The sequence below is a fragment of the Hemicordylus capensis genome, chromosome 1 (assembly GCF_027244095.1).
Source record: "Hemicordylus capensis ecotype Gifberg chromosome 1, rHemCap1.1.pri, whole genome shotgun sequence".
Taxonomy (NCBI): Eukaryota; Metazoa; Chordata; class Lepidosauria; order Squamata; family Cordylidae; genus Hemicordylus; species Hemicordylus capensis.
In genome coordinates, this window is record NC_069657.1 from 201,037,087 (window position 1) to 201,050,692 (window position 13,606).

Genomic DNA, 13,606 nt, shown 5'->3' on the forward strand with positions numbered 1-13,606 from the left:
TGCAGTTTTGAGTGTCCGCATCTGGGAAATTGTGACTGGTCTCGCCAACCACGACCCGAGTACCCACAGTTTGGTGCGATTTTTTAGTGAGTTGGGCAATTTCCCACAATTATTTTGGGGGGGGGGTTCCAGAGGTTCAATCCGCTCATTCCACTTGCTGACGCTGCCAACTTCTCGTGATTTAAAGTGACTTTGAGTGGTTTGGGGGAGGGTTCAAAAGTGCCTTTGAGTGATGTTGGGGGTTTCAAAATTTTCAAGAGGTTCGAATTGCTCACTCCTCTTGGTGATCTTAAGGGATTCTGGGTGATTTTTGGGCCCCCCCCCAAAAAAAGTATTCTTTCCATTGATTTCAATTGCTCGCCAACTGCGAATTCACCAAACAGTGAGGTTTTGCTGGAACGGAACCCTTGCGATTAGTGAGGGATGACTGTAATGCACTCTAATACATGATATCATTTGCACAGCCCAATAAGCCAGTACATCATAGTCTAGCTCTTTGATCCTATGCAGATGTAGGCATGGAGCACCTCCTCTGCCTATGTTGAAAACAAAGAAAATCATGATTTAACGCATCATTTATAAAATAGTTTTCCTATACTTTCACTTTCATTAATTCTATCCATTTTGGGGTTGGGGGAAATGGTAATTACTAAGTAGAAACAAATAGCAGTTGAATCGTCAGGTCAAATCTTTATTTCAGTCCTTGACCAGTGAAAATGAGTACAGTTGAATTGTAACATCTACTATAATTATGCCTGTGTCAGTCAGAACATACTTCAGTGATCAGTAGGAGGTCAGGAGGTGGGATTTTATCACTGCTGATCAACCAATACTGCGGTTCTCTTTTAGTCTGTTACTATTGTGTGCTTTATGCTTTAAATTTAACACATTAAATTTATTATAATTTATCTGTTTTATTGGATGTACGCTGTTTGGAGCACTGTGATGAGAAAGTGTTATAGAAATTGAATTAATAATACTCTCGTTTTCTGGTTCAAAATCTGTGCTTTTTAGTGCTTCCAACTTTTTGAACAAAGTTACCCTTTATTCTGAAAAAGTCCCTGTTTGTTCTCTGTCCAGCAATGAAGAGGCATCTGGGTCCTTCCTTTACATCACCACTAGCACTGATAAGCTTGGCCTGTCCCCAGAACCAATGATTTATAGTCTTGTTTCATCACATTGCAGCTCCCCAACTCTTATCTCTCTTTCTGCAAACAAACCACAAAAGACATTCTGTAAAGGCTGCTATCCCCCAAAACACAAGCCAGGCAAACTTTGATAGCATAAGCCATTTGTTTTCCTTTTTCATCAAACGGGCAAGGAAAGATGCCCAGGTACAGGAGAGAGTATCCTCCAAGGCAAAAACAATTTGACCAGGGCTGTGGGAATAGGGAAGGCTTTCCCTTCAACCCCATGTTAATGCTTAACTGTCATTTAGAAATACATTGAGGTTGTTCTCACGACCAGCCTTTAGTGGGTAGATGAGGGTTAAGCCTGGTACAGAGGCTGATCTGGAGCCACATGAACCTCTCCTACCCAGATCCTGCCTAAGAGAGTAGCCTAGCTTTTGGACCCACAATTAACTGAGGTAAGACAGAAACACTCACTGTCCTACCTTAGCTTTTGATTATGTAGGTGATGGGAGACGCTTCTAATCATGTGGGTGATGGGAGCTGGCAGCCATGTTTTCAAGAGAGTCAAGAGGAAAGTGGGGCCAGGGTGAGGCTCACTGCTGCATTGCTGAGGGATGCCTCTCTGCTGCCTGCTTGGTGCATAGTGAGATACAAGAAGACTACCTCCTTCTGATCCCATTTCAGGCATCTGCTGCCATACCAGTCATGTGGCATGCAAGCAACAGAGCCCAGAGGAGGCTCTGATCGCAGGTAGGATTCTGCCTTCCCTCCAGCCCTCCCCACTCCACTTTGGTCATGTGAACAACCTCGTCATCTAGCAATTGCCATTCTGAGGGCAATTGACTGGCCTTCTCATCTTCCCAAAAATAGCCACTACAAAGTTCCTATGCTTCTGCACTCTTACTAGGTCTCCATAGTCCTCAGCAACATCACTGAGAGATCCAGTTCATCAGTCACCAGTCATCCCTCTTTCTGCAAAATGCGCTACACTCTGTGCTAGCCTATTAACATCCCACCACCTTTCACTGTGTGTTAAAGGCTGGTTCACAGGATTAGCCTCTAGGACTCACTTGGAACCTGTTCTTATAAATGTGCTAGAAATGCACCCAGGGACTATTTCTTAAGGATCTCCAGACAAATGATATGGGGGGGAAGGAACTAATTAAAAAAAAAGAGTTAAAAGGTTTATCTCCCATTGACAGGAAGAACAAAAGATGTGCTCAACTTACTAGTTGATTTTAAAATGCTTTAAAAATTGCAGTCTTTCAAACCTTACAAGATGATGGCTCAGAGCAACAATTCCTTGTTGTTGTTGCTTGGGACAAATGTGGGTCCAAGCACCTTGATAATCCCTTCCCTATACATTCCATTGGACAAGTGTTACATCTCATACAGTCATATTCTGTTGCTTAACATGCGTTACGCAAAACACCAACTACAAATACAACAATATGAAATCCCATGAATTTATGGGATTACACTATTAGTCTCATTTTGTTGTTGGTTCGGTTACCCCTGCTAATTGAACAAAAGAAGCACCTTTTAAACGTGGTGATTGTCTTTATTTAGCAAGGGGAGAGCGACTGGCCTTATCCATCCCCAGCACAGCATCCATCCAGTGGCTGTTGCTGGTGACTAGCTTATGTTTCTTGTTTAGATTGTGAGCCCTTTGGGGACAGGGAGCCATTTTATTTATTTATATCCCTTTGGGAACTTTATATTTATTATTATTGCAAATATTTATATTCCGCTTTTCCACAAAAGTTCCCAAAGCGGTTTACATTGATATAAATAAATAAAATGGCTCCCTGTCCCCAAAGGGCTCACAATCTAAACAAGAAACATAAGCTAGTCATCAGCAACAGCCACTAGACGGATGCTGTGCTAGGGGATGGATAAGGCCAGTCGCTCTCCCCTTGCTAAATAAAGACAATCACCACGTTTAAAAGGTGCTTCTTTTGTTCAGTTAGCAGGGGTAACCGAACCAACAACAAAATGAGACTAATACTGTAATCCCATAAATACTTACTTGGGAAAAATCTCGTTGAGCTCAGTAGGACTTACTTCTGAGTAAACATGCATAGGGTTGCACTGCACAGGAGAGATTAAAGACCCATATAACATATATTACTTGATGCCACTGATTCTGTGAAAGAGGGCAAGAAAAACTGCCCTTTAAAATGCAGTTTATGGCTCCCATGTAAGTCAAAATCAGATGGAAAATCCATCCTAATGTGGTTGTGTGTGGAACTGGAGGGAGGCTAATAAATTAGAATGCACCACCAATTCAGCTTTTGCTATTTCTAAATCTCATTCTTAACTCTTGCTGTTGCCACTGTTTGCAAATAAAGAAATAGACCCACATCAAACACTGAGGCAGGACGTTATCTGCCACAAATTAACTAAATCCAGAGCTTCTGGGGGGAAATTGGGACTGTTTAAATCCAACTGGGAAAACTGTAAGTAGGTGGTGTATGGGTGGTTAAGTATGCGTAGGATTTAGTGACTCTAACCAGTCACTTAACTCCATGGGCTATTAATTACTAGTTGGTTTTTAGAGGCCAGCATTGATGTACTCTTGGCGTGGACTCTCAGGCAGCAAATCACATCACAGCCTGGCACAGCAGTAGACAAAGGGTGTCTAGATGAGGGAAAATATGTATGTATATTTATTTATTTATTTATTTGACTTTTTAAAAAAAAATCTATCCTGCCTTTTGAGTCCCAAAATGAAATGTTGGCATGTCTCTTCTTTAGTGTACATATGTATTGTGATAGTTGATTTCAATTAGCTCTCCACATGGTGGAAATGCCACTGTGTTGCAATGAGAAGCTGTGTTAATAATGCATGCTACTAGTCAACTCTCATGTAAAAATATAACTTCAGTTAAAGGGTTAGCAGCTGGAGGCCCTAAGGCCAAATCTGGCCTTCCCTGTGTCATTTGGCCCTTCCTGGGAATTCTAGTTCTGTGCGGGGCGAATGTGCTAGGAATCTCTAACAGAATTCTCAGCATTTTCACCAAACTACAGTTCCCTTCCCAGGGTGCTTTGGGAGAGAGGCATGGCAGTCACACCGGTATAAAACCAATATATGTTTGTAGTGCAGATATGCCCTAAAGATTTGTCCTGGTCATGATGAAAAATGGATGTTAACAGGCAGCTTTCAGGCTGTAAAGGTCCCCCTTTGTGGCTAATAGTAGCTCCAGGGGGTGATTTGGTTAACGTCTATGGCATGAGGAAGAAGGTCTGGACCTCTCCTCTCCCTGCAGCATGGCCCTAATCCACATCAGACTCCCCCCGTCCCCACCAACTTTTTAAAAAATTACATCAGAAACACTAAACATGGAGCACCAACATAATGTGTAGTTTGGTCCCCTGGGACAGAGGAAACCTCAAAACAACTTGGTTTTTGAGGAAGAACATCTAAACAGCGCAAACCATGGTGGTAAAAATAAAAGCAAAATTTAAAATCACAGGTAATTTTCTGACCTTTAATGGCAGTCAAAAATCCCCCACCTGAGCTGGTCCGCCTCTCTCTTTGCCTAACGATAAAGCTGGCTGGCCCTGGAGAAAGGAAAGGGGAAGGACAAGAAGCCAACACGATACAAAATCCACCAGTCTTTTCTGTCCTATGCCTGATGCAAAGTATTTGTGAAATAGTAGATTGGTTTTTCCAAAGCCCTGGAATATCAGTAGTCCTTAGCCCTATTCAGATGATAAGGCTGTTCTCACGATCAGTCTAGGTCTGCCCGCCTCACCCTACTTTTAAGCCCAGCCTTGAGCTAAGGTTAAGGGCACGAGCACGCCCTTAACCCCAGCACTGGGATCAAGTGTATGCTTGGGCTTGCAGCCTGTGTGCACACAGAGACAGGCGCCTAGAGCAACCATCTCATGAGGTATCCCTCCCCACAATGCACCACATTCATTGTGTGCTGCATTGTGGGATATCCAGAATTCGGGACATGTTGTCTCAGCCTCCGGAGATCCATGCTGCTCATCTGGAAGCACAAGATGCGCCCCCAGAAGCAGTCTGCTGGTCATCTGGGGGGAAGGTAAGTTGGCAAAGCCTTCCCATCCACCCACCCAGTTGTGTGACTAGCCATACTATGTTGTACCTATGTTTAGTGTAGATTTCTGTACACATGTACATGTTTCTGCGTGAATGACTGTGCATGTGTTCATTGTAAAAAAGAACCTGGGTACAAGCCCCCTTTAAATAAACCCCTTGTGCTGATCTTAGAACAAAACCAAGGCATGCATCTCCTTCACCTATTGGGTGGGACTGGCCCATTGTTCAGAACTGGCATCTGAAAGGCAATGCAGATAAGCACATTTTCATCTCCCAAGCCCCATCTTTCTCGGAAGATATATTTTACCATAACCACAAATTTGTGGCCCAGATGAAGCGAACGAACCTTGCTATATGGCAGGTCACAGAACATAACCATTAGGGTCCTTTGCCTTAAAAATCTATGATCCCTTTTTTCTGGCCATTACAAACCTGGGAAGTTTTACAGTCATAGACTAACAATGTTGGAGGGAAGAAGAAAAAACAATGCACCCATTTTATTTCTGTTTCTTTAAAAACTTTAATAGTTATAAAGTACTGAAATGAAGACTAATTCATGCTAATAGGGAGTTAAATTATATGAGATCATCAAGCATTAGATTCCTTATCTGGTTCCTAAAGTGCTTCATACTCTGTTCTTTATTGCATAGCAAATTGGCACTCTTAAATTATATTTGCATTCCCCCCACCCACTGTTGTTACAGGTTTTAACGCCACTCTTATGCTGGGGTGGTTTTTCTAAAGTGGAAAAGAACAGGGTCCAATTCCTGACTCCAGCATCAGAACTGGAAATTCCTATTAGCACTCCTCTCATGTAAATGTTTGGATACTTCTGCAAATCACAAAACCTGCTCTAAATTGTTCTACCATGGATTCTACGTGGAGTTATAATATGAAATCACTTTACAAGATGACCCATAGAGCAGGAGCCACCAATCTGAGGCTCTCCAACTGTGGTTTGGACAACTCCCATCAACCCCATCTGCAATGTATTGCTGTCCGGCTACTGGAAGTTGTTGAACAGCTAGAGAGCCTCTAGTTGGCCATCCCTGCCATAGCGCAAATTCTTGAAGGGACTGGAACACCAAGTGTGCATGTGGTACTCTCCCACCAGTAGCATCTCATGCATAGATCTCTGTATGGGTGAATATCTGCAGTCTGATGGACATGCAGTGGGCTCTGTTCCAATAAATAGGACTAAACAAATGTGTGTTAGACTGAAATGTGAAATGTCAGAAGCAAATGCAGGTGGCCTCTGTCAACCACCTGGTTGATTTGGTTGATTTTACATACATGGTTATAATTGGCTGATTTTACAAACATGGAGCAAACCTACCAGTTGGGTTGATCCAGGGGCCCATGGATGTCTTATCTTTTCCAGGAGTGCAAACAGAGGGAGAGCTTGAGGAGCAACTGCTCAGTTAAACCTTTGTGGGGGAAGAGAAAAGACACATTAGGGGGAGATGTGTACTTTTAGGTTTGGCAAGGAGTGCTCAGTAAAATTGGGGGGGTGACTTAAATGCTTTGGGGGGATCTGCACCCCAATATTTTCACCTTGTGATAAATAATCTATATGCTCCATTTGTTTGTGATTTAGGGTGCTTTCCCTTAGAATTCCTAATGTCTTTTCCTCTGTGGATGTAGAGGTACTGAATGCCCTTAAGCACATATTTAATCCTAAACCTTGAAATACCACAGAGCAAGTTCAATAGGCTTGAATCCCACTGTAATCGATTGGACTTATGAATGTAACTGCACTTTAGTGCCATTGGATTTCAAGAGGGATGTCCATGGACTTAACTTTTTTTGAGCTCAGTATGTGCCATAAGTCTGAAGCTCAGGAGCCAATACAAATATCCTCAAATATAAACTACCATTCTGCTGCTTCCTTCCTTCCTTTTTTATTTCATTTTTACATTTATATCCCACTCTTCCTCCAAGGAGCCCAGAGCGGCTTTTAAGTCCATGTCATAGTATTTGGTGGATGGCCAGTTGTTATTGATCATCAGGGCCCTGATCCAACAACTTGTGGCAGGCTCAGGGATTCTAATGCACACACTCTACTATCCGCAAGGCCTGCCATGTTCATATCAATGAGAAACATGTGGAGCAGCTTCTTCCACTGAAGTGAATGAGCACATCCACAGGTGGCAGCAGCTTAAGGCTTGCTTTATGTCTGCACCAAAGTGATTTTCACAGCCTGTACCACGAACTATTACCAACATAGTCATCACCCAATTGCCCTCTGTGGGAGTGGGTTTGCCGCATGAATACTGAATACACACGGCACAAAACTGAAACCAGAGCAAAAAGATCCCCAATAATGCAGCGCAAAGAGAATGAGTGTCTACTGCCTGCAGTTGCTGTTTGAGCTGGCAGCTTGTCGTGTGGGATTATTTAGCCGTCAATGGGAAACCTAAATAAACGGTGCCATTTAATTGTCTGCATTATCAGACAAACACCAGTCTGCATCTTTGTGCTCTTTCCCTATCCTGCTGCAGTGGGTTAATGGTGATTCAATCTATTCGGAGCTAGAAGCTACTTCTCGAAGCTAGAGCATTTGAATGAAAAATGGGCAACCCACCCAGCCAAATCTCCCCTGGCAAAATGATCCCATTTAATCAGGGTTATTGTTTATATCTAGACAGGGGCTTTTAATCTGAGTATCTAATCTATCCACTAATTCTAACTAAAGGAAAGGAAATGGCGGGCGGGGAGGGAGAAAAAGCCTAAGTATCATTGCTGAGTCAGTTTTTCCTTTATCTATCCATCATGACAAACACAGCAGCAGGCAGGTGCAGCCTCAACTCCAGAGGAGGCTGCTCCCCTTCCCCCCCCCCCCCGAGGATTCTGATGCTAGACCAAACCAACATCTGCTCCAGCATCCTGGAAAAACTTCTCTCTTCCCCCACTTCCTTCTAAATGTGTGTGTTCTCCCCATCCCCATGTAATACATGAATATATGTATTTCCACTCCTGATTGCCTTTTAGACTTTCTTCTTGCCATCTGAAGCTGACTTTATAAAGCTCTCCCAGGAGCAATGGTGCCATTCCTTGCTGCCTTCAAGAATGCAGTCCGCAAATGGCAGATTGGGACCATAAGGTGAGTATTTCAGAATAAGACGTTTCAGAACTGCAGTTTAGTTCTGAAGTTTTCAAAGGATGACATAGCATCCAATAAATCCATACTACGGTTACAGTATGGCCCATAGCTTTGTTAGGCAGATTGCTGGTTAATAGCCTAGAAGGGTCAGCTGATGGGAGATAATGGTTAGCCGAGATGGATAGTTTAGAAGCGCTCTGTGTTTTAATGAGATAGCCAGCAGAGCTTGGATAAAATGACTCCCCTAGCTAAAGGGAGGGGGCAGAGAGGCAGGGGTGTGTGTGTGTGTGTGTGTGTGTGTGTGTGTGTGTGTGTGTGTGTGTGTGTGTAGAAACAGAGTGAGCTATAAGTAGGCTAAATCAGGGGTTCTCAAACTTGGGTCCTCAGATGTTGTTGGACTACAACTCCCATCATCCCTAGCCACAATGACCTTTGACTGTTATGTCTGGGGATGATGGGAGCTGGCTAGAAACAGCTTGAGGGCATGGGTTCTCCCTTGGAGGCCACTAGGGTGGATCAGGTTGCTTGCCCAATTTTGATCAGAGTCATTGAGGCTATTCTCACAATGGAGGGAAACCAGGCGAAAGAAGCCCAGCCCGGTTTTTCCCCATCATGAGAACCAGCAGGTGAGCCCGGTGGTTTTCTGGAGGCTAGCCCACCAAAGTAGCCATCCCCTTAGCCTAGGTTAGCAGAGCAAGCTGGTTGTGTGCTGCCACAGCGTGGCTCCGCGGCGCGTGCCATGGCAACTCACGAGGAGACCCCCAGGTTCGGAAGTCTCTCCAGGATGCCCAGCACACTCGTGCGGGGCATCCTGGAACTTGCGGAGGCGACACGGCCCCCGATCCCCACCGCCCGTGTCGGCTCCATGACAGAGCCAGCAGTCGTGGGGGGCGGCCAATCTCGCCACCCAGCTACGAGTGGCTGTCTGTGGAGAGAGTGAGCTAAGCCTGCTCTCCCTGCAGAACCCCCTCCAGCACTTCACACCGATCGTGTGAAGCGCCTCATTAAGAATCAAGCCTGCTTCCCTTTGCATGGTGCCATTCTGGTTTCTATTTCTTGGGGCAAAGCTACACTTTACATTAAGCCCATCTTTTGCACTGAGAGGTTGAAATCCTTCAAGAATAGGAACTGTGCTGAGGGGATGGGTTCAGATCAGGATCATGGTGGGAGCAAGCGGTTAAAAAAGACTCTGCCCCCATGGGCCTGATCTGTACCCCCTCCCATCACTGCTAGTTTTGAAACAACAAGCTAAGCACATCAGCACTGATGACAGAGTTAACATAAAGTCTGTTGGTCATCCCCGAGTGTGCCTAGCTTTGGGAACCAAGACAGAGAGTTTCCCCTCACTGTGTGTTCCTCATATGTGTGTTTTCTTCCCTTTCAGAAAAAAATATTTACATGGGTCTGGCAAACCAAGCCAAGGGCCACGTTACACAGGCCAATCTTTTTATTGTGTAGCACAATCAAATTACACCTCTCCTCCTGCACTTGATGGCTGGCACAAGATTTCAAACAGCATATATCAACAAACCTTATCAAAATAACCCACAAACACTGAACAATGTAGCCCGGTTGCACAAATGGAGCAACTGTGAAATGTAACTTATTTATTAAGGAGGGACTTGAGCCACCTAATGGTGCAGCGGGGAAATGACTTGAATAGCAAGACAAGAGGTTGCTGGTTCGAATCCCTGCTGGTACCTATATCAGGCAGCAGCAATATAGGAAGATGCTGAAAGGCATCATCTCATACTGCACGGGAGGAGGTAATGGTAAACCCTTTTTGTATTCTACCAAAGACAACCACAGGGCTCTGTGGATGCCAGGAGTTGACACCGACTCAATGGCACACTTTACCTTTACTTTACTTAAGACTTGACTTTCTCAAGTGGCCTCTGTTTCATTGAGTGAAATGGATCTTTTTGTGTTCCACATTTGCTGAAGTGGAAGGGCTTTCCTGGACCAGTTATTATTACAAGGGCAGCTAGTTCCCTTAGGCAAGAAGAATCCTGGGTGTCAAATCCACTTTCTTGTAATGTAATGGCAAGTCCAGCGGATCTAGTGATTAGAGTGTTGAATTTAGAGCAGGATCAACCCCCTGTTTGGCCACGAAGCTTACTGGGTGACTTTGGGCTAGTCACTGACACTATTCTCACGAACAGCAGAAACCGGGCTAAGGGAGTGTGCTGGTCTTTGATCGTAATAAAATATTTGAATTGGGCTAAGGCAGCCTAGCCCGGTTTCTGCCACTCATGTGCAGCAACAGGAGCCATATGGCTCGGTGGCAAGCCCGCTTATGAGGCCTGCCGCTTAACCCAGGTTTGGGGTGTGAGCGCACCCAAACACTGGGTTAAATGATTGTGCATCTGCCGTGGCTGCTTGCAGCCATGGTGGGCACACTTGGGGAGGGGGGGACCCCAGGAATGCACCGTGCACTCGCACAGTGCATTAATGAGGCTCGGGGGGGCAGGGCACCATGCAGCAGCACTTCCCTTTGCCCAACCCCTGGAGCTGACGGGCAAGCCGTGGCTGGGTGCGGGAGCACTGGAGCCAAGCTGCAGCTCGTCTGGGCGGGCAATCCACCAGAGGAGGGGTGAGTGATCATCTGCAGGGAGAGCACAGAACCCCTTTCGGCTCTGCACACTGAACCTGTGGAAAGGAAAGCCTGTCTTTCAGCCGCACCTACTGCTCAGGGCTGTTGTGAAGATAAAGTGGGGGGCCGCATCCTGCATTCCTCAGTGCAGGGGTTCCCATGTTTGGGTCCCCAGATGTTGTTGGATTCCAACTCCCATCATCCTTTGGTGGTTAGAGATAATAGGAGTTGTCATCCCACAATATCCGGAGACCCAAGGTTGGAAACCCTTGTGTTAGAGGAAGGCCAGGATAAAAACATAATGATAGAATTCCTTTACCAATGTACAGGCTAAGCAGGCAAATGCCCCCAAAGATAGCACTAGCTTGTCAGTGTTATCAGTTTCTCACATGTCTCACATGAGTTGCTCACATTTTTCTCATGGTATCTCACAAATATATTCTCCACCAAGGTTCCTGCTCCTGAGCTGCCCAAATCCAGTCTGTCTCTCTCACACGCGGCATGTAAACTGCCAGACTGTTTCCGCATGGCATTGCCCCGGCAGGTGCGACATGTCACCAGCCACCAGTCCATTGTGCTAGCCAGCTAGATGAGAGCCTGAAGAGAAGGCCATTTCACAAATGTACTTGTAAGAGGATCGATGTCTGGCTCCTAAAGGACTATGGCAAGCTCTTTGGTGTTGCTTTCTACTGGGGAGTCGTATAGATGATTACGACGAACAGATAATGAAGGTCATCCGGCATCAAAGGTAGGTGTCATGACCTGAGCAGTGACTTTGGCTTTGACCCTGAGAAGGCAGGACCTGGGCCTTGACACTCGGCTGGAGCCTGAAAGGACCCTAGAACTGGAGCCTCTCAAAACAGCCCCTTGAAATGGTACTCTTGGAACCTGAGCCTCCTGAAGAGTCAGCCTCTTCCACACCATTGCACTCACCAGTATCCACATACCGGCCACAGGCTAGTTAGGGTCAGATAGAGAGGAGGAGGAAGAGGAGTGCCCGACTCCAAGCCAGAAGGCTGCCCAAGGCTTCCACTCTCCAGGTAGGGAGGAAGAGCCCAGGAAGGATAGCCTGAACTCAGAGCTATTTAAGAGCTTAGTCTGCCTCAGACTGCTGTTGGAGCAACATGGATAAGCTGAGGGATGAGCTGTCCGTGGTGCTGTGCCATGCTGCTTTCCAGACTTTGGGAGCTCTTGTCTGTGGGACAGACAACTGCTTTTTGAATAGGAGAGAGTATAACATCCTCCTCCACTCTAATAATAAATGCTGCATTTGTCTAAAACTGATTTTTTAAAAATGTTATATATTGGTATGCATTATACATTTAATGTTATACATTGTGGACCTGGGTCTTTTTTGTTTCCAAAAGGGGTTCTGTGAACTGAGAAAGATAGCGCTATTTTGGTAGGAGAAGTTACTATTGATTGCCATTCTCGGTCGCTGCATGCTTAATGCTGTGTCCTACCGTTGGGTTGGGTTGTTTTTGTTTTTTTAAGGCGGTGTTATGTTGGACTGCTGTTTTTATTACTATTTTAACAGCTCTGGGCTACTGCAGGGACTCACTTTCAGGGCTGAAATGATGGGAGTTTAGAAAGGTAATAAAGAAATTTAAAAGGTAACAGGCAGCGAGAGGGTTAAAACGGAGGCTAAGGAGTGCATTCCATGTGCATCGTCTACTGGCTTCTTGTCCCCAAAGTACTGCAGCCATCTAGCAATTATTTTTAATACAACCATCACCCTCTAACCTTGGATGTCTCATGTGCAAAATCTGTCAGTATTAAAAAAGGAAGGAAGATTTGTCAGCACCCTCGGGTGGCTGTTCTTCCTTTGCTGTTTGGAAGAATGAAGGTGTGGGGTGAGGCATTTATAGGAAGGCTTACAGGTCATGCCAGGATTAACAACAGCACTGGCAACAAGAAGACCGCAGGTAAATATTAACCTTACTCCTGGATGATGTCAGTTGTCCAATAATGCTATGCTTAATAATCACTTAAGCTTGCTTTAATGTCATCCGAACTGGGTCTTACGGTCAAAGGGAAGCAATTAGCATCTTAACAGATAAAGGTACAATGCTAGGACCATCACAGAGCTCTGAGGTCATATTGGATTTAAGCAGGAATTCTTCTGCAGTGAACGTGTAGTGATCCCGCGGGGGCAGCCTTCAGCTGAAAATGATTTTCCTGTTTATAAATATGCATTGTTTGACTTCCCCGCCCCCAAAGTTATTATGTTTTGACAACAGTCTTGGCTCTCAGGGGTCACTGGAGTTATTTAAAAAGACAGCTTTCCAGTTGAAATCGTCTGCAGTCAAGTGGTTCCTTCCCTTTAGTAACATCTACAATTAAAAATTAAAACCTAGACATTTCATCAGGATGATTTAGAGTTTTAATCCTTGGCCATCAAGGCTCTGATTTACTATCAAAAAATCTTATTGCTGGATAATTGAGTGTTAATTTCAAGGAAACAGCCAATTTTCTTCTCAACTCTTGACAATTTGCATTTGCAAAATAAAGCAACCAAAGCAAAATTGCTCCTGAAGTTCTTCTATAGCTTTTCACTAATGATTGTTCGAAATAAAGATTCCTGCATTTCATTGATCTGAGTCTGCTTGTAGACATGCCAAGCTGTAATATAAAAAAGGAAACAGATTCACAAAAGCTGTGGGTGGTCTGGTACATGTGTGAGCTGTATGCAGCAGGAAAGAACTCTG

At 44.8% G+C, this 13,606-nt stretch overlaps 1 long non-coding RNA gene across 1 annotated transcript in view; it reads right to left on the reverse strand.

Annotated features, from left to right (window-relative positions):
* Positions 1–684: 684 nt before the first annotated feature.
* Positions 685–13,606, reverse strand: part of LOC128333052 (uncharacterized) — a 69,863-nt gene continuing 56,941 nt past the window's right edge. The window contains exons 3-5 of the long non-coding RNA XR_008310834.1: positions 6,539–6,629; positions 4,623–4,697; positions 685–1,208 (exon numbers count right to left, since the gene is read on the reverse strand). This is a non-coding gene — a long non-coding RNA (uncharacterized LOC128333052). The remainder of the gene's footprint in view (positions 1,209–4,622; positions 4,698–6,538; positions 6,630–13,606) is intronic.